General features: G+C 39.8%; 1 protein-coding gene and 1 non-coding gene across 3 annotated transcripts in view; one reads left to right on the plus strand and one right to left on the minus strand.

Annotated features, from left to right (window-relative positions):
- AKAP6 (A-kinase anchoring protein 6) overlaps positions 1-25,459 on the plus strand; it is a 591,089-nt gene that overhangs the window by 330 nt on the left and 565,300 nt on the right. The window contains exon 1 of one of the 2 annotated variants that reach the window (XM_045059778.1): positions 8,506-8,995. The exons of the other annotated variant lie outside the window; for it this stretch is intronic. The gene's annotated coding sequence lies outside the window, so the exon portion shown is untranslated. Of the gene's footprint in view, positions 1-8,505; positions 8,996-25,459 lie in introns of those variants that run through there. 2 annotated transcript variants of the gene reach the window in all.
- Positions 852-958, minus strand: LOC111561027. Its single transcript, XR_002743397.1, has one exon. It is a non-coding gene; the product is annotated as a U6 spliceosomal RNA (small nuclear RNA).

Genomic DNA, 25,459 nt, shown 5'->3' on the forward strand with positions numbered 1-25,459 from the left:
TATTGAATTACCTAGGTAATCCTGGTACTTGCATCCTAACGCTTGTTCTCGTTGGTTAAAGTCTGCTTTTGGTTTGGGTAATTAACTCTCCTCTTAATCAAAGTTCCCATCACAGAATCCGTCTGATTTAGACAAACCGGCGTTTCTGAATACTCCTTAGATGCCATTGATTTTTTTAACAGGTATACAAAGCTGTCTCAGATGTGTGAAAGCAGATCCCAGTGGGCTTGCTGCTTCTAGCCAGTTCTCTTGGTCCTGGAGATCTAGGATCCACAGGCCGCAGCCAACATTGATCTAATCCGGTGTAACCACCCCTTGTAAAACAGTTAACAGTCCCTGCCTTAGTGCACCTCCTCGTGACAGAGGGTGTATGGACTCAGTTATAAAACGACTGAAGAATGTCACAACGTAGGCGCAAGAAATGTGCGCTGATGTTGCTTACTTCCTTTGGTAAGGATTCATTGATTTAGCAGTTTAGTAATTTAGGAATGATTTGGTAAGGATTCATGGACCAATTTATGTGCTAGTGTTCTACTCCACCGGAGCCAATACTCTTGGGCCTTCTGGAATTTGTGTTGTTGAAGGAGACAAGACCATACATAAGCCAATTTCAGAATTTTTAGTTGTATAAAGAAATTCACATCTTGTTTCCGTGACATGTAGAAACGACATATTTGCACATAGATTTCCAGCTGTAACCCAGCTTCGTTTACAAGTCATAGACTGCTTGACAGGAGTGTTTTTCTAGTGAAATGTCACAATTTTATCATTCAGTGCCGTACATTGTGTTCTGACACGACACCGTTTCCTCAGAGGTAATCGTCCGAGTAGAAGCTCGCCAGGGAACTGCGCAAAATATGGAACGCTTCACGAATTTGCGTGTCATCCTTGCGCAGGGGCCATGCTAATCTTCTCTGTATCGTTCCAATTTTAGTATATGTGCTGCCGAAGCGAGCACGCTACGGCCTCCGTCCACCAGTTATATAAGGCACGGCAGCCTCCTGCCTCTCTTAGTTAGGGTGACTGATGTGCGCGTCTTCCCGGCGAACTCGGGACGCTTGGGGGAAATGTGATGACAGGAGCCACTCGTGAGGCTCTCACGTTTGGTGCTTTGCTGGCTAGGCCGCGACTGACCTGTCGAGTTTACCTGCCGGGTGGGGCATGCAAATGAGAGCCGCGCCAGGAGCACCCTGGGTAAGGGGGCCGTTCGTGGGACCCAGGCCCTGGACCGTGGGTCCTGTGGCGGTCGCTCTGACCCCGCGGAGCATGTCGGGAGGGGCGAGCACGAAGAAAGCCCCTGTGCGTTCGGCGCCTCGAGGGTCGGGCGAGCGGCGGGCTAGCCGGCCGTGAGGCTGCTGTGGTGCGTTGGGTGGGCTGGGCAGGGCTGTGCCGGCGTCACACTTTTAGAGCACATTTCCCATTTAAACTTCCCTGAAGAATACTAAAAAAAAAAAAAAAAAAAAAAAGGAAGCACCTGGAAAGTTAAGGTAATTCCTTAATACTACCTAATATCCACTCTAGGTTCAAATGTCTTTGACTTTTTCGATGATGCATTTTATAGTTGGTTTGTCCTATATACCCAAAGGAGGCCCCGTCCCACATTGTATTTGGTTGCTATGCTTCTAGGTCTTTATTATCCCAAGGACTCCCCATTTCTCTTCATGCCATTAACTTATTGGCGAAACGGGATATTTACCCTGGGGACCGTCACAATTCTTGCATTTGGCTCGCTTCTTATTGATGATGTGGTTTAACTCATATTTCATTCCTCCATGTTTCTTGAAAATTTAGATATAGAGGCCTAACTAAATCCTGGTTCCATTTTTTAATCTTGTGGTCTTCATTGGCGTTTACTTCGAATTGCATCTCAGCCTAAGGTATGTAATGCCTGGCTGAACCAGTGGGTTCAGGGGAGGTCTTCAGCCTGACCCTCCATGATGGTTTCCCAGAAATCTTTTACTTCATGATTTTAGAGTACCATGATGAAAGTCCAGTTAGATGGTCTGGTGGTTTGTTTGTCGGTTTGTTTTTAACCATTGGCTCATGAGCTGTAAGGATCTAAATAAACCCCAGGCCCCTGGTGTCCAAATTATATGCCCCAAGGAAGAAAATTGAGAGACTGGAAGAAGACATGAAGGAAGAGTATTGATGTTTGAGTCTTTGGATCATTCTACCCTTTCCATAATTTAAGTGCGCCAACAAATTACCTTTCTTGGGCTAAACTCAAGTTGTGTTTTGTTTCCTAAGAGACTCTTCTGGAACCACTTAATGTTGGTCCTGAGTGCTGGGTCTCTAGGTGTCTGTTCCTCACAGTCCGATAATCCTTCAGCTACAAGGATTCTTGCGTACAATCAGTTGGATTAAGAGATATAGCTCTACCCAGCCTCATCTCTGTTTGAACGCAGCCTGATGTGTTTTTATTTTCTGAACATTGCTTTCTGTCAGGCTATCCATTAATTGAAAAGCCTCATCCAGTAGATAATGTGCTAGAGACATTCAAATTTAACATTTTCGATTTCCTTACTCTATTCTCTTGTTTCTTTTACACAGTTGCCCTTTTCCCCCCAAACTCTTATGTTCCCCTACAGTGCTGTTCCTCTTGTTTCTTCTTCCCGCATAACTCCTCCCATCTACATTGCATACCTCACTGACTGAACACATTTATCCAGTTCATGTATACATTTGTAATCACTCTCATGACATCACAATACAAATTTGCAACACTAACACTATTGGCTTCTGCTAAACCAAAGAATCTTTAAGATCCCATGTTTACATTTTGACAAAAACAATTCTTGCTCTTTTCACTGGTTTGGCATGTGTAAATCTCCAATCACTTTCTTAGGGGGAGATAGTGTTCCTCATCACATCTTTTGGAAGTTCTATAGAAAAGTTAGAAGGCAGGTGGCCTTTTAGTTAGATATCTTTTGTATCTTAAGAATTGACTATTAAGAAAAGAAGAAAGTTTCAATAGGTGTTAACCAATTGACTTTAGGAGAGATTGATTTAAAGCATTTTTCTTATAAAAAATTAAAAATGAAGATTTTTCTCAGCTCATTGAATTTTTTAATAAGAAAAATGAGTTTTATTTTTGTATTCTGGAACATTTGAGATTTATTACCAAAACTGTTGTCATAATCATTCCAAGTGTGTATATTAACAGTGGAATAAAACGATTATCTTTCCTTTTTTAAGTGGTATGTAAAACTATGGTGTGTCTTATAATCAGTAGCATTTTAGATCCAAAGAGGTGTAGCATCTCATTTTTGAGAAAAGAAAACTGAAGCTGAGTTAAGTGTGTAGTGATTTCTCTGGGCAATATTGGCACTGGCTGTCCTGTCTTGTGAGGCCAAACCCGTTGCTGTTTCCACTGTACCACTCGTCGTATTAGTAGGCCATACTGTTTGCAGTAGGTTACAATGCAAAGAGTAAAAGACTTCAAGCCTGCCATTTTACAGCCACACTTCTGAATTCTTGTTTGACTGCAACAATAGGATAGTACACACTGATAAATGGAAAGTCGACCTATTCTTTTTCTTTTTATTCACAGAAAGAGAACATTCAGTGATATGACACAATTGAAATCACAGGGAAAAAAACCACAAGTCATTTCCTCTTCAGGAATTTTACTCTAATTATCAAGAAGAAACTCAACCCAAATCCTCACATCCTCTTGAGTAGGGAACAGAGAAATCACTTAGAACCATGGCATCAATGATCAGCTTCACTTGGTGAACTCCAGCTGGGGGACAGGGGTTATCAACCTAGGCTGCAGGTTATAAACCACAAAGAGCTTTTTAAATACCAGTGCCAGAGCCCTCCCCTGAAGGTACTGATTTAATTGTTCTCCGTTTCTCTCTACTGTGAGATCTCAGCCTTCACAGATCTGCTTCAGGCTTATCAGCACCCTTCTTTCTTGCCTCTTGTCTCCTTTCTTTTCCAGCAGACACACTGTGCATCAGCTGAAGCTTTTGTGAGCTCCCCACCAGGCCCCTTCCTTTGCTACTCCCTCCCTTTTATGGCTCTACCCCCTTCCCTCATGTTGCACTCACTGACTGCCTAGTATTTCTCAGTACTTCTCCTAAATGTCTCACCTGGAAGGAACTCCAAGGATCTTTCAAAACTCACCACTCCTGGGTTTTATTTCTTCAGGGCTCTGCTAGTGAACCGGATAAGGTAAACTATGCTAGAGCACTGTTTCCCAAACTTGCCTAGTGATAGATTCCTAGACCTAACTTCTTAACAGTGTCCAGAGGATTAGCCTGTGCCGACGCATCAAAAGGATGATCCGGTCTATCTTCCAGATGACTTATCTGTGTTTTACAGGCTACTTTAAATGAAATGAGAAAGTCACTGTGGTAAGGCTGACGTGAGGTATTTTTATGCATGAATTCCTTCCACAGCAGCCAGTTCCTTTTATTTGTAGCAGATAACCTCATGTTCTGCTTCACTGAAGGAAAAAATAAATAAAACAACAAGAGAGACTATCAGAGATGAGCTTCCTTAATTTCTTGTCCTTACTGCAAATTTACCTAAATACACAGGCATCTCTATTTCCTGTCTTCTGGTTTCAGGGGAGTGGTGTTCCTTTATGGGAAAAACTTGTGCCCAGGTGGACAACCTCATTGTTTAGGTTCGTGAGAATACCCTCCAGGGTTATCTGTTTCCAATCCTGTGGAAACTCTGTAAATTGTAGATAACTGATAGCAGTGCAAAGTAATTCTTTTTTATAGATCTGAAATATCTGTCTTGACCAGTAGAGGTTCAATTGACTTCTATCACTATGGAAGAAGTTAGTTTTGCTACAGTTTGCACATTCATTTCAATATCCATTTACTTCATACATATTTGTGATTTTTAATTTCTCCTTTGAAAGGGTTACAACATTTACCTTCATTAGTTAATATACTCTAATGTCTTTAGTACATATTCATTTTATATCTGTATGAAAGGCATGATTTTTACCTTTTTTTTTTTAAAAAAATCCTTCCTAAACCTCACCTTTTTCCTTTTTCCTTTTTCCTTTTTCCTTTTTCCTTTTTCCCAGCTGTAATTTCTGGATGCAGTTCTGTGTTCCAGGTATTTTAAGAACCAGTTACCTAAGACCTCATGTTGAACAGTGTCACCATCTAGGTCTTCTTGATACTGCAGGCTTGTAACATATGCAGGCAGGACACCTGCCAAATATGGGCACTTTTTTGTTGTCAAGTTAAATTCTCCACCAGGAGTGAAAAGGGGGCTTCTGGAACTCTTCACCACACTGTGGTGGGATGGGTCTAGAGTATCATCTGAATGGCACTTCCTGAGTTCATCTTTGAATTCTGCCATTTTCAGTATTCTCGTGTCTGAACAGGCCAAGTTATTCAATTGGCTGGTCTTGCACACAAGTTAGTTCCAAAGATGAGCTCTTTGTAACACATTTCCAGTCATTAAAACTCAAGTGTAGAACATTCCTTTAAATGGCAGGATTTAACAATCTACCATCCACCACTGTACATTTTGGGAAGATGTCTGTAGCATATGTTGCTATGAAATTAGGTCTTGCAGGATATGGCTGTCTGTCATTTTGATGTATTTAAAATTTTTAAATCGTCTTTTAACAGTTTGTAGGTCTTCTACTGAGATGCCCAATGGATTTACCTAACAAAACCAGGTATACTTTTTACCATGTAAGCGTAGCTTGTGGGATATATATATATATATATATATATATATATATATATATTCTCAAAATGCCACTAGAACTTTGCTGAGTGTTTTCAAACTTTAATATTGTTCTCTATTAATTTTTTGATTTGTCTTTGTTTTGCTTACAGCAATAAGTCATTGCCTACTGTTGGTAGAGTGATTGGGAATATAGTATTACTGTCTGGTGAGCTGTGTGCATGGATTAAAGATTTGTAGAGATCTAGTCCTTGTGGGTGAGAGAAACAGAGAAAGTAGTTTGTTAGTTTTGTCTTCCTGTTCATCTGTTTGGGCTCAAACCAATTAAGAATGTTGTGTTCCACCAGGAAGGAAAAGAGTCTCTGATAATCTGAACCAGTAAATTTTTTGTGCTTCCGTGTTTACTCTTGACAATTGAAAATTTGGAACTAAAGCTATAAGCTCTGTATCTTTGTGGATGTGTGTCTGTAATTCAGAAAGGTTTTTCCCTCTCATTGTATGAATGTATAATGTTTTTCTAAATCTAGGTGGTATTAATAAATTAGATTATAAAATCTCCAAAATTAAAGGAGCCCTGTTCTGATTGGCTTATGAGATAAGTGCTTATATAAGTATAATATTTCTATAATTCTCAGAAAATAAAATATAACTTCTAAGATTTAAAAAGTGGTGGATTTAAAGGGGTGTCTGGGTGGCTCAGTCGCTTAAGCGGCCAACTTCAGCTCAGGTCATGATCTCACAATCTGTGGGTTTGAGCCCCGTGTTGGGCTCTGTGCTGACAGCTCAGAGCCTGGAGACTGCTTCGGATTCTGTGTCTCCCTCTCTCTCTGCCCCTTCCCTGCTCGCACTCTGTCTCTCTCAAAAATAAATAAACATTAAAAAAAAATTATAAAAAATTCTAGATTTAAGAAGTATTTTAAAAGGGAAACCAGCTCAGAAACATTTTAAGAATTCAAGTTCACATAGTTTAGGTAAATAATTGTGGCACACCTGGTTAGTTTTATAATTTGGTTTAATAAAAACAGCTATGTCTTCTGTGATTTATCAGTGACATATGTAATACAAGTGTACCTTTTTCTTACACTTGGGTATATTTTTCTAAACATATACAGGTTTACTGATCAAATAAGTTAGCATTACTTCTACTTAATGCTTGCTTATGAAAAGTGTAAATTTCTGTTTGACCAGCTTGATCCTTAATACTGATGAACTTTATTTTATTAGTCATTACGTTCTGTAGTGTATCATCCTGAAGATGGATTTCTAAGATCTAAGTGACTTAAAATCTTGGATTAGTATTTCTTAAATTTACTTATTTTGAGAGAGAGAAGGAAGGAGGAAGGGGCAGAGAGTGAGGGTGAGAGAGAATCCCAAGCAGGCACCACACCCAGATCGTGATCTGAGCCAAAATGAAGCGCCGGACATTGAGCCACCCAGGTGCCCCACGGATTAGTATTAAATTGGGTTAATTAATGGAAAAATCATTGGATACCATCATTTGTAAATAAGATTTAATACTAAAGTATTAATTGTTAATTAATTAATTGATTTTAACTTCTACCTTTGCTTCTTTCTTTTTTTTTTTTTAATTTTTTTTTTCAACGTTTATTAATTTTTGGGACAGAGAGAGACAGAGCATGAACGGGGGAGGGGCAGAGAGAGAGGGAGACACAGAATCAGAAACAGGCTCCAGGCTCTGAGCCATCAGCCCAGAGCCCGACGCGGGGCTCGAACTCACGGACCGCGAGATCGTGACCTGGCTGAAGTCGGACGCTTAACCGACTGCGCCACCCAGGCGCCCCTTTGCTTCTTATTTCTATATACTATGGAAAGATGGTATCTTTGGGTCACGTTCACGAACATGTTCATTTTTGCCACATTGAGAAATTGTATAGGGGATATTAGCAACTGTAGAAAGTTATGTTATATGAATTCATGAATTCTGGTAGTCTGATAAACTACTGGGGTGTGACAGTTCACATTATTCACCGACCCCCTCCCTCCAGTTTTCTCTGTAAAATGGAATTACTTTGGCTAAAAGTTATAATTATTATAAATGATGGAGACTACACTGAGAAGGAATAGTTACAGAGAAATATAACTTGTATGTGCTTCTATTTTTTCCAAAAAATACTGATTTTGTCCTAAAGCAGCAGCATAAAGTGTTTTCTAATATTACTTTTTCTTTTAATCTCTCCAGTAGCTGTAATGAGGTCTCCTCTTTCATTCCTGATGTTGATAATTTCTGTTTTGTCTTATTTTCTCGATCTGTCTGGATAGAATTTCATCAATTTTATTGTTCTTTTACCAACAAACCAGTTTTTGGTTTCATTTTTTTTTTCTATTGCTTGTTCATTTCTATGTCATTGATTTTTGCTCTTTATTATTTCCTTCTTTCTATTTGAGTTGCACTTCTTTCTCTGGTTTTATTTAGTGGAAATTTAGATTATTAATTTTAGATTTTTCTTTTTTTCCAATAGAAGAATTAGTTGCTTTAGCTGTACCTCACAAATTTTAATGTCTTGTGTTTATATTTTCATTTAGTTCAAAATATTTACTTTCCCTTTTACTTTTTTAGTTACATGGATTATTTAGATGCTTATTTTTAGTTTCCAAATTTTGGGGGGGCTTTTCTAGGTATCTTTGTATTTTTTCATAATTCTCTTGTGGTATGATTTCAATTATTTTAAATTTATTAAGACATTTTATAGCTCAGGATATGATATGCCTAGTGAATGTTTCAGCTGCATAGAAAAAGAATGTGCAGTTGTTGGCTGGAGTGTTCTAGAAACGTTAACAAAAGTTGTTCAAATCACGTATATCCTTACTGAGTCTTTGTGCTGTTTCCATCACTTATTGAGAAGGGACTGATGAAATCTCCAGCTCTAATTGTGGAGTACTGTTTGGCCTTTCAGTTCTAACAGTTTTTGCTTTGTGTATTGTGAAACTCTGTGTTAGATATGTATACATTTAGGATTACTATGTCTTCTTGAGGAATTGATCCTGTTACCATTATGAAATGTTCCTCTGCTATCACAACTACTAAAATTAATCAAATGGGCTTTTGATGATTTATAAACACATTTAAAATAGAAACACAACTTGTGTTTCTCCAAAGCCACATCCCCTTTATCCTGCTTTGATTTTTTCCATGGCAACCGTCTCCACCACACAATTTATTTGTTTTCTGCCTTCTCCCACTAGGATAGAACTTCCGAAGAGTAAGATTTCATCTGTTTTGTTCACTGCTGTATTCCAACTACTTGGCACAACGTGTGACCTCAGTAAATACTTTCTGAATGAATGAATGTACAAAAGAGCTGCAACAAGTGTAAGAACATAATATTTCCTGACTCTCCTCTGTTTACTTCACAGTAAGATGCCTCTGCTCACACAGGGGCTATTTCAGAAATAACTTCTACACCCAATTGTGTTCTCATGCTTTCCTTCCACACAACTAGTGCCACAAAACAGTGTTGCCTTGAGTTCTCAGGGTCTCAGGAAGCCCTTATTAGTGAGATAATTCTTTGTTTTAACTTTCTCTTTGTATCTTATCCATCCACCTCTAATCTGGCTAGCATTTATTCCTGAACCGTCCAAGAATAGTGAATCTGAGGGACAGACACCCAGACCCTAGCCCCTTACCCTGGACTCCTATTATGAGCCTTCACTCCTTCTGTAGGTTCTTTAGGCCTTCATATACGATGGACCCTTAGGGCCAGCCTCACTGCTTTTAGGAGTGGTTTTCTTATATCCCTGGATTGTAGAGTGAGTAGGAGTTTGGTTCTGATACAAAGAACCCAGCTACATGAAGCATTTACATTTCACATCTCCTCACTGTGGTTTATCCAACCAATTGTGTTTTTTCACATAGCTCAAGGTTTTTGTTTTCCCAGGAAATTCAAGCTTCATTTTTCCACCAGAAAAAGCTGAGCCTACCTCATTGTAGTATATGACAATGTAAACTGCAAATAAAACATTTATCAATCAAATTTTCCTCTGAGATTTATCTCTAAAGAGGGAAAATAATCTCTTTTTAATTACTTGTATGTTTTGGGTATCGTGGGAAGATCCCTGTGATGGTCACAGTTCATATCTCAACTCCATGCTGTGGACAACCCATACCCTCTGTGGAATAGATAATAGTAATGTCTGTCTTTCTTGCCTCTGTGGATTGGCAGAAGGATCTGTGAGAAATGCTCGGGAAAGTGCCTTTTGCATTGCAAAGCTCTCCAAGTGTGTCAATTGCTATTGTCACTATGAGAAGGTTTTTTCAACTTTAAGGTTTGTAGTAATTGAATATTTTTAGTCCTTAATTCAAGAAGAGCATTTGGGTATTTGTTGCCTCAGAGGCCTTCACTCATCCTGAAGAGCACCTGCCTACAACTCTTAAACTGGAAGAAATACTACCCAATATCCATTGTCTGTTACCTTGGAAACTAGGACCATTTCAAAATACTGGAAAGGGAACAATATAACTGGGAGGAAAAGCACACATTGGGGCCAATCACCCTTTTCTCCCCCAAAGATTAAGATACTAAGCACCTGTTTAAACATTTCCTAATCATTTTTTAAAACCCCAAAGTTGTGTATGTTTGGGTTGCGTTTGTAATATACACGATAAAAATGAGAAAGAGATCTTTTGTCACTTTGGGGAGGTTAATGATGATAATGAGTGATTTTTTTTTAAGATTTACTTTTTTTAGAGAGAGCACATAAGCTGGGGAGAGGGGCAGAGAGAGAGAGAGAGAAAGAGAGAGAGAGAGAGAGAGAGAGAGAGAGAGAGAGAGAGAGAGAGAGAATCTTAAGCAGTCTCCATGCTCAGCATGGAGCCCAACATGGGGCTCTATCCCAGACAGTGGGATTATGACCTGAGCTGAAATCAAAAGTCAGATACTCAACTGAGACACCCAGGTGCCCCAACAATGAGTGATGTTGAGCATTTTTTCATTTGCCTGCAGCCTATCTTTATGTCTTCTTCGGAAAAATGTCTGTTCAGATCCTCCATTTTTGAGCTGGATTGGTTGTTTTTTGCTGTTGTATTTATGATATCTTTATATGTATGTTTTATATATATATTTAATATTTATTTGTATTTTATATTTATATATTAAATATTTATTTTTGAGAGAGAGAGACAGAGCATGAGCAGGGAAGGGGCAGAGAGAGAGAGAGAGAGAGAGAGAGAGAGAGAGAGAGAGACAAAGAATCCAAAGCAGGCTGCAGGCTCCCAGCTGTCAGCACAGAGCCTGACATGGGGCTGGAACTCATGAATTGTGAGATCATTACCTAAGCTGAAGTTGGACGTTTGACCGACTGAGCCACCCAGGCACCCCATATGAGGTCTTTATATATTTTGGATAATAACCCCTTACTGGATATATGATTTTTCAATATTTTCCCCCATTCATTAGGTCATCTTTTCATTTTGTTGATGGTTTCCTTTGCTATGCAGAAGGTTTTTAGTTTGATGTAGTCCCAATAGTTTATTTTTGATTTTGTTGTCTTTGCTTTTGGAATCAGATCCAAAAATTCATCTCTAAGACTGATGTCAAATAGCTTATTGTCTGTGCTTTCTTCTAGGAGTTTTATGGTTTCAGGTATTACATTCAACTCTTTAATCCATTTGAGTTAATTTTTCTGTATGGGGTAAGACAGTGGTCTAGATTCATTCTTTTGCATGTAGGTGTCTTGTTTTCCCAGCATCATTTATTGAAGAGACTGTCCTTTCCCCCCTGTATATTCTCGCCTCCTTTGTTGTAAATTAATTGATCATATATGCATGGGTTTATTTCTGGGTTGTTTATTCTGTTCTATTGATCTATGTATCTATTTTTATTCTAATATCATTTGTTTGATTACTATAGCTCTGTAATACAGTTTGAAATGAGGGAGTATGATGCCTTTGTATTTATTCTTTCTTTCTCAAGATTGCTTTGGCTATTTGGGTCTTTTGTGGTTCCATACAAATTTTAGGATTATTTGTCCTATTTCTGTGAAAAATATCATTGGAATTTTGATAGGGATTGCATTGGATTTGTATTTTGCTTTGGATAATACGGGCATTAACAATACTAATTTTTCTTTTCTTTTTCCTTTTTTGCAACACAAGTTTATTGCAAAGCAATTGTGTTCCTGCCTGCAAGGATCTCAGTCTTGGGGAAGCAGTCTTTTAAAGGAGTCTGGGAGATATGAATAATTTAGAGACCAGAACCCCTTTAGGGGTGTAGGGAAGGTTGAGCCTAAGCTTGGCAGTGTTGGGAGGGCAGACCAGTAGGAGCAGGATGGGTACCCTGGGCAATTGCATGATGGTTGGAAAACTCCATCAGATTTCCTCAGTGCCTGGGGAGGGAGGAAGGAAGCCAGACATAGTTGTCAAGGTAACCTGGGTTAAATCATGGAGGGCCTTGCTGTGAGGCTCAAGAAAAGTGTCAGGAGGCAGGAGGCTTCTGAACAGGAGAGGAGCCCAGCCAAAGCCAGGCCGTTAAGCTCTCTATGGTGAACAGGAAAGAGCTCTGATTGGCTGGTGAAGCAGGGTTGGGGTCATCTTTCCCTAGGGGCAGCCTAAGGCTGGAGGAGACAAAGGGACTAGGTTATAGTGACTGTCACTCAGGGAGAGGGAGCCCAGAAGAGGCCTTTGAATGAGGGGAAGACCACTTATCTTTGCAGCCAGCCCTGGACCTGACCCTGAATCAGGGACCCTGAAGTTCCAGGAGGGGCTGTGAGATATTCTGGGGAACCCAAGTCATTTACTTTCTGTTCACCAGGAATTCCTTAGAGTGAAATTAGGCCTGTTCCTGCTCCATACTGTAGGATGGTTCACTCTGCGGGTACCGGACTGTTGCCTTTTCTCTAGCTAAGACCTGTGGAGCCCTCTGCCTCAGGGGATCCCAGGGAAGGCCAACTCAGCTTTCCCAGGCTGCAACCCTCCCCTACCCTCCTTGAGCACAGAGTTGGAGGGTGTGCCCTGGATGACCAAATCAGGTCGTCGGTGCCCTTCATGAGGGCCTCAAGCTCAAACTGGGGACACAGGGGACCCCTACCCCTCAGGCTCTACTATCAAGGGTGTCATAGCCAGACTTGGATTCTGAGAGGCCTGGGTACATAGTGGGGCTCTGTCTAGGGTCAGGGCCAGGCAGTGAGGGAGGCCGTGAGGGAGGCCCAGGTTGGAGTTGGAAAGCCTCCAAGCCCCAAGCCCCAGCCCCAGCCACACAGCCTTTGCTAGGCCTCTTCCTGGATCCAAGATGGCTGCAGAACCTGCCCTCCTCATGGAGGCCTACCCCCTCGCCAGGGGTATCCACACAGGTGGTGGCCTGGAACCTGGCAGGGGCGCACCCACCTCCCCTCCTCTCAGCCCCCTAACAATATTACTTTTTCTTTCTTTTCGGACAGAGAGAGAGAGCATGAACGGAGACAGAGCATGAACACGGGGGAGGGGCAGAGAGAGAGGGAGACACAGAATCAGAAACAGGTTCCAGGCTCTGAGCCATCAGCCCAGAGCCTGACGCGGGGCTCGAACTCACGGACCGCGAGATCGTGACCTGGCTGAAGTCGGCTGAAGTTGGCTGAAGTCGGCTGAAGTCGGCTGAAGTCGGCTGAAGTCGGCTGAAGTCGGACGCTTAACCGACTGCGCCACCCAGGCGCTCCCTACTTTTTCTAATCTATAAGCTTGGAATACCTTTCCAGTTCTGTGTGTCTTCTATAATTTCTTTCATCAGTGACTTCTAGTTTTCAGTATACAGGTCTCTGACTTCCTTGGTTAAATTTATTCCTTGGTATTCTTTTTGATGCAGTTGTAAGTAGGATTGTTTTCTTGATTTCTTTCTGATAGCTTATTGTTAGTGATAGAAATGCAACTGATTTCTATATATTGATTTTGTACCCTGCCACCTTGCTGAAGTTGCTTTTTAGTTCTAACAATTATTTGGTGTACTCTTTAGGGTTTTCTTATATAATAATCATGTCACCCACAAATAGTGACAATCTTTCTTTCTAATTTGGATACCTTTTGTTCTTTTTCTTACCTAATTGCCCTGGCAAGGACTTCTAATACTCAGTAGAATAAAAGTGGGTAGAATGGCATGCTTGTTTTATTTCTGATCTTAGAGGAAAAGCTTTCAGCTTTTCACTCTTGAGCATGATATTAACTGTGGGCTTATATATTACCTTTATTATGCTGAGGTTCACATTCTGTCTATACCTACTTTGTTAAGAGTTTTTAATCATAAATGGGTGTTGAATTTTTTCATATGCTTTTTCTGCATCCAAATACTTTTATCCTTCATTTTGTTAATGTGGTGTATCATGTTGATTGATTTGTGGATGTCTTTGCATCCCTGGTATAAATCTCACATGATCCTGGTATGATCCTTTTAATGGATTTTTGAATTTGGTTTGCTAATATTTTGTTGATGATTTTTGCATCTAAGTTTATCAGAGATACTGGTCTGTTATTTTCTTTTTTTGTGTGATGTGCCTATCTGGATTTGGTATCAGGATAATGCTGGTCTCATAAAATGGGTTTGGGAGTGTTCCTTCTTCTTCAGTGTTTTGTAAGAGTTTGAGAGAGATTAAATCTCTTTTGAATGTTTGGTAGAATTCACCAGTGAAGTTGTCTGGTCCTATACTTTTGTATGTTGGGTAGTTTTTGATCAGTGACTCAGTCTCCTTACTAGTAATTGGTCTGTTCAGATTTCCTATTTCTTCCCAGTTTTGTCTTAGAAGATTAAACAGTTCTAAGAATGCATGTATTTCTTCTAGGGTGTCCAATTTGTTGGTATATAATTGTTCATCACAGTCTCTAATGATCCTTTGTATATCTGTGGTATCAGTTGTAACTTCTCTTTTATTTCTGATTTTATTTGAGTTTTTCTCTTTTTTCTTGGTGAGTCTAGCTGTTTGCCAATTTTGTTTATCTTTTCAAAGAACCAACTCTTAGTTTCATTGATCTTTTTCTATTGTCTTTTTAGTCTCGATTTCATTATTTATATTCTGATCTTTTTATTATTTCCTTCTTTCTACTAATTCTGGGCTTCATTTGTCCTTTTTATTCCAGTTCCTTTAGTTGCAGAGTTTAGTTGTAGAGTTTGATTTTTTTCTTGACATAGGCCTATATCACTATGCACTTCCTTCTTAAGAACTACTTTTGTTACATCCCATAGATTTTGGTATGGCATTTTGATTTTCATTTGTTTCTAGATATTTTTTAATTTCTCCTTTGATTTTTTTGTTGACCCAGTAATTTTTCAGTAGTATGTTGTTAAATTTTCACGTATTGTGATTTTTTTAGTTTTCTTCTTGTAATTGATTTCAGGTTTCATACTACTGTGGTTGGAAAAGATGCTTGATATGATTTCAATCTTGATTTTATTGAGACTCATATGGTGGTCTAATGTGACATATCCTGGAGAATGTTCCATGTGTATTTGAGAAGAATGTATATTTTGATGCTTTTGGATGGACTGTTCAGTATATATTAAGTCCATCTGATCTAATGTGTCATTTAAGGCCAATGCTTCCTTATTGGTTTTCTGTCTGGGTAATCTATCCATTGATAACAAGTGGAATGCTAAAGTACCCCTCTATTACTGTATTGCTGTCAGTTCTTTCTTCAGATCTGTTAATATTTGCTTTATATATTTTGGTGCTCCTATGCTGTATGCATATATATTTACAAATGTTTTATCTTCTTGTTGGACTCTTTTTTCCATTATGTAATGCCCTTCTTTATCTTTTATTACAGTCTTTGTTATAGAGTCTATTTTGTCTGATATGAGCATAGCTACCCAGCTTTCTTTTAATTTACATTTACATGGAGTATCTTTTTCTGTCCCTTCACTTTCCATCTATGTGTGTCCTTACTACTGAAGTGAGTCTCTTGTAGGCAGCATATAGATGGGTCTTGTTTTTAATCCATTCAGCCATTCTATGTCTTCTGATTGGTGAATTTAATCCATTTACATTTAAACTAATTATTGATAGGTATGTACTAATTGCCATTTTATTAACTGTTTTGTAGCTGTTTTTGTAGTTGCTCTCTTTTCCTTTCTTCTATTCCTCTTTACCTTGTGGTTTGATGGCCTTCTTTAGTGTTATTTTTAGATTCTTTTCTCATTTTCTTTTCTGTATCCACTGTAGGTTTTGCTTTGTGGTTACCATGAGGTTCACATATAACATCCTGTATATGTAACATTTTATTTTAAGTTGATAGCAACTTAAATTTCCTTAACTAATTATTGTAGTGTTAGATAATTTTATTACTTTTGTCTTTTAACTTCATTCTAGTTTTATAAGTGATTGAGCCACTATCTGTACTGTACCTTTGCCAGTGAGATTTTTACTTTCGTATATTTTCTTGTTATTAATTAGTACCACTTCTTTTTAGCTTAAAAAAGTCCCTTTAGCATTTCTTGTAAGGCCAGTTAAGTGGTAATGAACTCCTTTAGCATTTGCTTGTCTGGACAATCTTTATCTCTCCTTCAGTTCTGAATGATAATCTTGCCTGGTAAAGTATTCTTGGTTGGAAGTTTTTGCCTTTCAGCACTTGGAATATGTCATACCACTCCTTCTGGCCTGCAAAGTTTCTGCTGAAAAATCCGCTAATATTCTTATAAGGGTTCCCTTGTATGAAACAAGTTGTTTTTCTCTTGTTGCTTTTAAGATTCTTTCTTTAACTTTTGACATTTTAATTAAACATGTCTTGGTGTTGCTCTTCGGGTTCATCTTATTTGGAATTCTCTGTGCTTCTGGGACCTGAATGTCTGTTTCCTTCTGTAGGTTAGGGAAGTTTTTAGCCATTACCTCTTCAAATACGTTTTCTGTCCTTTTTGCTTTCTTTTCCTCCTGGGACCCCTATAATGTGATGTTATTCTGTTTGATGTCACATAGGTCCCTTGAGCTATCTTCATTTTTTAAAATTCTTTTTTCTTTTTGCTGCTATGTTAGGGTGAGTTCCATTGATCTGTCCACCAGATTGTTGGTCTGTTCTTCTGCTTCATCTAGTCTGATGTTGAATCCCTCTAGTATATTTTTCAGTTCAGTTATTGTGTTCTTCAGCTTTGGGGCTTCTTTTTGGTAGTTTCTTACATTTTCTGTCTCTTTGTTGAAGTTCTCACTGTGTTTCTTTATTCTTCTACTGAGTTAGGTAAGCATTTTTATGACTGTTACTTAGAATTCTTTATCAGGCAGATTACTTATATCTGTGCATTAAGGTATTTTTCTGAGGTTTTATCTTGTTCTTTTATTGGGAACATAATCTTTTATTTCCTCATTGTTTTGACTCTCTGTGTTTGTTTCTCTGTATTTAGACAAAACTGCTACCTCTCCCAGTCTTAAAGGAGCAGCCTTGTGTAGGTGATGAAACATCTTTCAACCTTGCCCTAGCACTTGGTTGTGTCTTGAACCTTTGTGACTGCTTGCATAGCCTGATTTATTCTGAATAGGTCTCTGATGTTGAGGGTGGGCCAAGATTTGACAGTGATTTGAAGGGAAGGATCTTATTTAGCACCTAGTTTCAGGCTGATTCGAAGCCAAACCTTCAAACAGCAGAATTTTTTTTTTTAATGTTTATTTATTTATTTTTGAGAGAGTGAGAGATTGTGAGCCGGGTAGGGGCAGAGAGGGAGGGAGACAGAATCCCAAGCAGGGTCAACACTGTCACCATAGAACCCAATACAGGGCTCAAACTCATGAACCATGAGATCATGATCTGAGCTGAAATCAGGAGTCAGATAGGCTCTTAACCAAGTGAGCCACCCAGGTACCCCTTCAAACAGCAGCTTTTAAAGTATAAAAATATATACAGTCCTATAGGGCCACAGTCATAAACTCTGCTGGTCTTCAGATAAGGAGATCTAGAGGTGTCCCCTGATAACAGTTGAAAAAATCAGGTCTCCAAATGAGTGTATATGCTCCTTTCTGGGAGGAAGTATTATCAAGCCGTGGTGAGGCCAAGGAAGTACACAAGGATGGTGTCTGCCTGAGCGCATCTGTACGCTTTAGATGTGTGGAAAATCTGAAGCCTATCCCTCATGTTGAAGATCTAGGACAAGTAAATAGGCCTTTTTCACAGGACAGTTTTTAATCTGCTGTCTCTGCCATGCCCTGGAAGTAATTGTCTGCCAGGACTGTCTTTCTGATTGTTCTAGTCCTATGGAGCCCAGAAATGCAAGCCCCCTTGGCCGTTAGGGCTAGGCAGTCAAGGGGCATCCCCTGTGTGGATTGCTGGTGCCTACTAGCGTTAGTGAGACAACTGGAGAATATAGGGGGTGGAGCACACTTGCTAACTTCAGCAAGGCAGTGGGAAAATGCCTTGACTGCATGTGCCAGCAGCTTCAGTTAAATAGTGGGATAGTGCTTTGTCTCTGTGCACCTGCCAGCCCTAGCAAGGGAGTGGGAGAATGCCCAGCCCACTTGCATTGGTTGGCCTCAGCCAGGAAGCAGGGGTGTGCTGCAACTCCCCCTTGCTAGCTTTAACAAGGGAGCAGGACCATGCCATGACTGTTAATGCTTGCCAGCCCCAGCCAGGGAATAGGGTAGTGCTGTAACTTTTCACCCCACTGGATTTAGCAAGGCAGTGGGAGGGTGCTGCATCTGCATGTGCCTGTCTGTGGTAGGAGGATAGAGTACAAAAATGGCATCTACCAGGACTTGTGTTTTTGGAGAGTCCCAACTGTCTCCTGCCTCTCTAGCAGATGCTTTAAGACTAGCAAACGGATCTCCTCACACAATGTCTAGGTACTATTCAAACTGTTGCTTTTGTACTGAGTCCTGAGGTGAGTGAGACTGCATGCAAGCCCTTTAAAAGGAGAATCTCAGTTACCTAGAGTCCTTTTGGTCCCTTAAATGCAAGCCCTTTTGGTTTTCTAAGCCGGATAGTTTGGGGGATTGGCTCTGTGGTACAGGTTCCAAGGATACCTGATGCAGAGATAAACCCCTGGCTCCTCTAGGAGAACCTCTGTATTTTTGAGATCTCTTTATTGTGCGTTGCTGCAGAGAGGGTAGGGTTTTGGGCAAGACTGTCTCTCTGCTTCTCCTACCCCTCTTATTGGTCCTTTTATCATTTGTTGTGGAAAAGTGGTTAACCTAGTTTTCAGTACTTTTTCAGAAGGAATTGTTTCATATATATCTGTAGGTTTGGTGTGTCTGTGGAAGGAGATAAATTCAGAATCTTCCTACACCACCGTCTTGGACCACTGCCACTTCCAACTCATTTAATCCAGATTCCCAGATTATTATTCTATATGTCTGGAGAGGAGCCCTGGAATCTGCATTTTAATTAGCACCAAAGGGATTATGATGCAGGGTTCTGTGGGCTACTCTTTGAGAATCATTGTGTTTTCCAACTGCTCACCTGATTAAAAAAAAATTCTTTTATCTTAAATTCTAGATATAGGTTTCTCTTCCCTGTCATCATTCCTGGACCAAAGTTTTGTAAATGTAATCATTGTGGTCTTTGTTCTTTCATCTTTCTTTTTTCCTTCTTCCTCTTCCTCCTCCTTCCTTCTTTTTCTTCTCTCTGTTCTAGTCATTCATTAAGTCCTGTTATCTTCTGTTGCACAGTCTTCATTCATGTTACATTTCATTCTTATGGCCACTCCTCCAAAACCCCCACCCTCACCAACTTGCACCTGGACTATCCAAAAGCCTTCTAGCTTCTCTCTTTCTTCTTTAATCCTTCTTTCACATAGTGGACTATTATTTTGTACAAACATCATTTTTACCATGCCAGTCACCTACTCAAGAATAAGTAGTGATTCTCTATCTTCCTTACCAGGACTAAACTTCTCGTCCTAATATTTTGTATTATCTATCAACTACACTCCTCATTATTGCAAATTATGTATTTTTAGTCTCTGAACTAGTGCCTCCAGTCCATTATTTAGAGAGAGGTTTTACTCTTCCCTTTCAGTATATATTCTTAAAATATATTTGTTATAAACTTCCATGGACAGAGAACTACTTTGTTAAAAGGGAATGTTGATATATTGACTACATTATTATAAATCCCTTCCCATACAGAAGGACTGGGGAGAAAAACAAGTGGACTGATGGACTGTTTGGATGAGAACTCTACATTTTATTTTTTCACAGATGTAATCTTCTCTTTGCTGGTTTCCTTTGATTAAATTGGGTTTGTCTTGCTCAATGATCTTTTAGAAGAGGTAGCGTACTTTTCATATGTTACCTATTGGTAAAATTCCCCTAAAGGTGGCCAAAATTTAATTTAATTTATTTTTTGTTTTGTTTTGCACAATGTAAGTTTTTATTGCCTAGACTATGGCCACCACGGGTGCAAGAAACTGTCTAAGGGATCTGTCCTCCATGCAGTGGCTCAGCATGGATGGCCAAAAATTTAAGTCAATATATTGATTGTTTTGAACACCTTAAAAAATATTTCCTTTTTTTGAGCACTTGTATATTTAGTTTAACTGAATCGACTAAGACAAGGCTCTGACATGTTTTAAAATTAGAAACTGTTATCCAGAAATTCAGGAGAGAGAGCTGGTCACTATCCTGAGATCTTTTGCTCTGCGTATTCCAGCCCTTTGGTGTCTCTGGTAGCCGTAGAGAAGCTCATGTTTGAGATGGTTTAAATTCTTGATAAGTTAACATGTGTTTCTTTTCAGAGCACATATTATTGAGGTTGACCCCTTGAGAAAGACTTTCAGTTCTCTCTTTTAACCACAGCATCACACCCCTAAGGGAGACCTTATACACCCTCTTTCCGACAGTAACAGAGATGTACTAAATCAGTTTTCAAAAGATCCCTCCCTTTTCTCCTCTCTGGGTAATATGAGCAGTGTATGTTTTATTTGAAAAAGTTCCTCAGGTGCTTCTGAAACTCCCACCCATTTTCCATTGGGAATCACAGCTTTCAAATCTCCTAATTGTACCTTGATTAATATAACTAAAATTTATTGGCTTGATTTATCAGTTTCTGAAAGATTTACCTCTGTATTTATAGTTCTGAAAAAGCATCCATTGTAATTCTATCACTTTTGCTTTATATATTATGTGCTTACGTGTCCAAGATTGTTATATCTTTTCAGGGTGTTCTTTATCTCTGTTAATGCCACTGCATTAGCTTTTATATTGTTCGATATTAATATTGCTAAGTATGCTTTCTTTGGTTAATATTTGCTTGGTATATCTTTATCTCTTCATTTTCATACCTTTGATGTGATTTTTTAAAATGATGCTTTTTGGGGTGCCTGGGTGGCTCAGTCGGTTAAGCGTCTGACTTCAGCTCAGGTCATGATCTCATGGTCCGTGGGTTTGAGCCCTGCGTCGGGCTCTGTGCTGACAGGTCAGAGCCTGGAGCTTGTTTCAGATTCTATGTCTCCCTCTTTCTCTGACCCTCCCCTGTTCATGCTCGCGCTCTCTCTCTCTCTCTCTCTGTCTCAAAAATAAATGTTAAAAAAAATAAAATGATGCTTTCTCATAAATAGCATTATTTGAATCTTTAAAAATTGACCTATATTCTTATCCCATTTTCTAATAAGTGGTTTTAATCCAGGGATTTGCAAAATTTTTCTATAAAGGAACAGACAGTAAATATTTTTGGCTTTGTGGGCTGTATATATCTGTCATAACTACTCAAAAATAGCCACTGACAGTACATAAATGAATGCACATGGCTGTAACTGGCCTGGGAGACATAGCTTGCCAACCTCTGGGCTTAATCCATTTACATTTTTGTGATTGATAATACTACACTTGATCTTAGTCAAAAGGCCAAGAAGCGATTGTGATTGATAATATATCTGGATTTCTTTCTTGTTATCTTATTTTGTGTTTTTTGTTTACCATCTATATTACTTAGGGTAGTGCTACCTGAGGTTACAGATGAACCAAAAGTAATTATTATTTTTATGGTTAAAGATTAAGTATACCATTATTATATTTTTGTCAGTTTCTGTATTTGTTGTCCTGGATTCTTTCTTGCTGAAGTGCATTCTTTAGTTTTTGTTTGTTTCTTCAGTGAGAGGCTCTGGTTGGTAAGCTCCCTTAGTCTATTATACCTGCATAGCTGGGTATGGAATTCAAAGTGGATGCTTATTTTCTCTTAGTATGTGGAAGATGTTACTCAATTTTCTTTTGGCATTTATTGTTGCTGACAATGCATCTATTGTCAGTTTAATTGTCATTGCTTTATAGGAATCTGTCTTTTCTCTCTAGTAACTTTTATAATGCTCTGTAGTTTGACCACACACTATGATTGTGGGTTTATGTTTGTTGAATCACATTGCCTCTCAGAGTCCTTTTTCAAACTGTGACTCTTTTCTTCAGCTCTTGAAAATTATTAGCCATTAACCATTTGAATATTGCTTGTCTTCCATCAACTCTCTGTTCTTGTAGAACTGATTAGATGTATTTTGAAGCTTCTTAATATATTCACCAGGTCTCTTAACTACACTTTCATAATTTTTTTTCTCTTTCTCCACAGTTTGTTTTCAGTGCAATTTTTCAATTTCCTAACTTTCTTTTGAATGTGTATAGACTGCAGGTGATCCCATGTATTAAGTTTTTAGTTTCTTTATTTTTCATTTATTATGTTTCATCTACCTCCTGTAATTTCATCTGTGCCTTTTTTTGTTTGAGTTTATTTTTTTATTTTTAGAGAGACAGCACAAGTGGGGGAGAAGGACAGAAGGAAAGAGAGAATCTTAAACAGGCTCCACACTCAGCATGGAGCCCGATGCGGGGCTCAGTCCCATGATTCTGGGATCATGACCTGAATTGAAATTAAGAGTTGGATGCTCAACTGACTGAGTCACCCAGGTGCCCCTGTTTGAGATTTATTACTATTTTTTTTTAATGTAAGGAAAGTCTTCTTCTTCTTCTTTTTTTTTTTTTTTAAATTTATTTATTTTGAGAGAGAGCAAGTAGGATCAAGGGAGGGGCAGAGAGAGAAGGAGAGAGAATCCCAAGCAGGGTCAGTGCTGTCAGCATGGTGCCCATTGTGGGGCTTGAACTCACAAACCGTGAGATGATGACCTGAGCTGAAACCACGAATCAGATACTTAACCAACTGAGCCACCCAGGAACGCCTGTTTGAGTTTCTGTTTATTTATTTATTTAAAGGTTTTTTTTAATATTTATTTTTGAGAAAGAGAGAGAGAGAGAGCGCCAGTGCAAGTGGGGAAAGGGCAGAAAGAGAGGGGGACAGAGGAACCGAAGTAACTCCACACTGACAGCAGTGAGCCCAATGTGGGGCTCAAGCCCATGAACAATGAGATCATGACCTGAGCCAAAGTTGGACACTCAACTGACTGAGCCACCCAGGTTCCCCCCCGTTTGAGTTTTTAAGTGAATGTTCTTCCTTCCTTGACTTCTGTGATGATTCTGAAAATACATAAACACTTTTTAGAGTATTCTATTATTTTTTTTTAATTTTATTTAAGTTTTATTTATTAAAGTAATCTCTACATGCAACATGGAGCTTCAGACTTACAACCCCAAGATCAAGAGTTGCATGCTCTTCCAACTGAGCCAGCCAGGCACCACTATTCTATTATTTTCATTTGCAAAGTTGACTGATTTTCCTTGGTTGTCTTTTTTTATTGACAGATTGTCACTTTGTCTTTCCTTTTTTTCTTCACTCATCCTTTCCTCAATGGTTGTCTCTACCCCAAATCCCTTGGGACCCCTGTTCAGAACCAGGTATGGTATAGGTGGTTGGAACGTCCTGCCCTATGTGTTACTGAGTTAGTCGTAGGTCCATTCCCTGCATTTGTGGGCAGCCTTGATTGGGTCCTTGCTCATGTCAGCTCAATTTCAGGATTGTGCTGGTTTCCTCCTGTCTCCTTAGGTTTGTAGCTTTGCAGGAGGCTTAACCTCAGGCAGCAGCTGCAGAACTTCTCCTGTCATGGATAGGGGGCATGGGTGACACTGGTCCAACCCTGGTTTCCTGCAGTGAGCCTGGCTCAGGGCACCTGCCATTTGTGGAGCATCTTTAGTCTCCATGAATTCCCAAGAGCTAAATTCATTTGCATAGTAAACATACCTATTTATTTGGAGAAGTGGGAGGAGTGGTATGCTCCTGTTCCTTTTCTTTTAGGAACAAATCACCCTAATTTAAGAGCTTTCCCCTATTGCTTTCGATTCTTTCATGAGTGATCATACTGCTCAGCCCATTTTTCATACCTCACATCACTACTGAATCCCCACTTGCACTCAGAGCAAGTGAACATGAATTGTTCTTGATAATTTTTCTCAGAGACAGAGGGTGGTGGTTGGACTTGGTAACACGAGTGAGTTGGGTCTCAAGGGCTGTATCTAAGTGAGGTTAGGACATGGCTGGCTTGGCTGTGAATTCTGGCAAGGTCACCATGTTCCCTGTATCCATGCTGCTCGTAACATCTCTGTCCTCAGCTAGCCTGGCACAGACTGATGTCCCGGTGCACAGAGGGGTGTGAGAAGGCTGTCTTTGGTTTGGGCTGATGCAGACTTGACACCTGTCTCCTTTTCTGACACTCTGTCTTGAGCCTAATTATTTTTATCCCCTAAGCTATAGAATGGGGAAGCTCTGTGTGGCTGTTTGTTGCAGCACTGTGCCTGAGCACAGAAAGCACCAAGGGATGAAATCATGCCCATGTTGCAGCCAAGCTGTGCATCCACAGAGCTGTGTTCACCCAGAGTGAGGGCCTTCTAATTTATACATACACTGTGGTGGCCATACAAGGATGCATCGATAAGTTTCTTATTTCCTCAGATAAGATGGTCAGGCTTTAAACCTCTTATTTGCCACTCTTATAGACAGATGTTGCTGAACCCCATAAAGGGGATACTTTTACTGGGGCATGATGAAGGGGGAGGGTTAGGGCCTGGGGCCAGGTTGTTGTGCTACACAACTAGCTGCTGGAAGAAGCTCCACAGGCTGGGCTTCCTGACATTAGTGTAGAGCTGGCAGGTGAGGTACCAGGCTTCCCCTTTTATCTGGGTAAGCCTCAGACCTTTTCTCCAACTAGTGACACCCTCAAACTTCCAAGTGGCCAAAGAAGTTCCCAGCCTTTCTTCCTTCCAGGGGCCAGCTTTTTTGTGCACAGTGCCACTGATACCTTTGGCCTGGATCTAATTCCCCCCTCCCTACCCTGCCACCTCACCAAGTTGTGCAGCTATTTCTGGCCATAAAGCTATAGGAAATTGGCCCCAGGGAAGGAGTTGCTGGAAATCCAGCCCTTGGTATAAGAAAGCCATGGCAAATGTCACCTTGCAGTGCTGCTGAGATACTTCCTCTTAATTAATATTATAGCTTGACTCCTTCTCAAGGGACACTTCTGTGCTAGTGCCTAAGATAGCATAGAAGCATATAGTTTCTAGAGCAAATGAATACTTTCTTTAGTTTCTCCTTTCCCCCCTCCCCCTCCTCCTCCCCTCCCCACTCCCCTTCTCCCTCCTCCTCCTCCTCCTCCTCCTCCTCTTCTTCTGGTTTGACTGGTCCTCAATATCCTTTCTACTTATAATTGATAGAATTTGCCATAGAATTCCTTCAGAGAAGCTCAGGAGATGACACAAGGAAAGAGAGGCTCATTTGTAATAGGAAGAAAAAGCAGCAATTATGAACAGGATAGAGAAAGTGAGAGAAAGAACCAACTCACGGACTGCAAGATCATGACCTGAGCCAAAGTCAGACGCTTAACTGACTGAGCCACCCAGGTGCCTCTGTTTCACTTTTCTATCTACTTATGCATCCACTTCTTTTCTCTTACCCCAACCATTTTACCACTTACAGTAATCCTTCCTACCATCATCAAGAAAGTTCCTGCATAATAAAGAAAAGAGACTGGGAACA

The sequence above is a fragment of the Felis catus genome, chromosome B3, assembly GCF_018350175.1.
Source record: "Felis catus isolate Fca126 chromosome B3, F.catus_Fca126_mat1.0, whole genome shotgun sequence".
NCBI lineage: Eukaryota > Metazoa > Chordata > Mammalia > Carnivora > Felidae > Felis > Felis catus.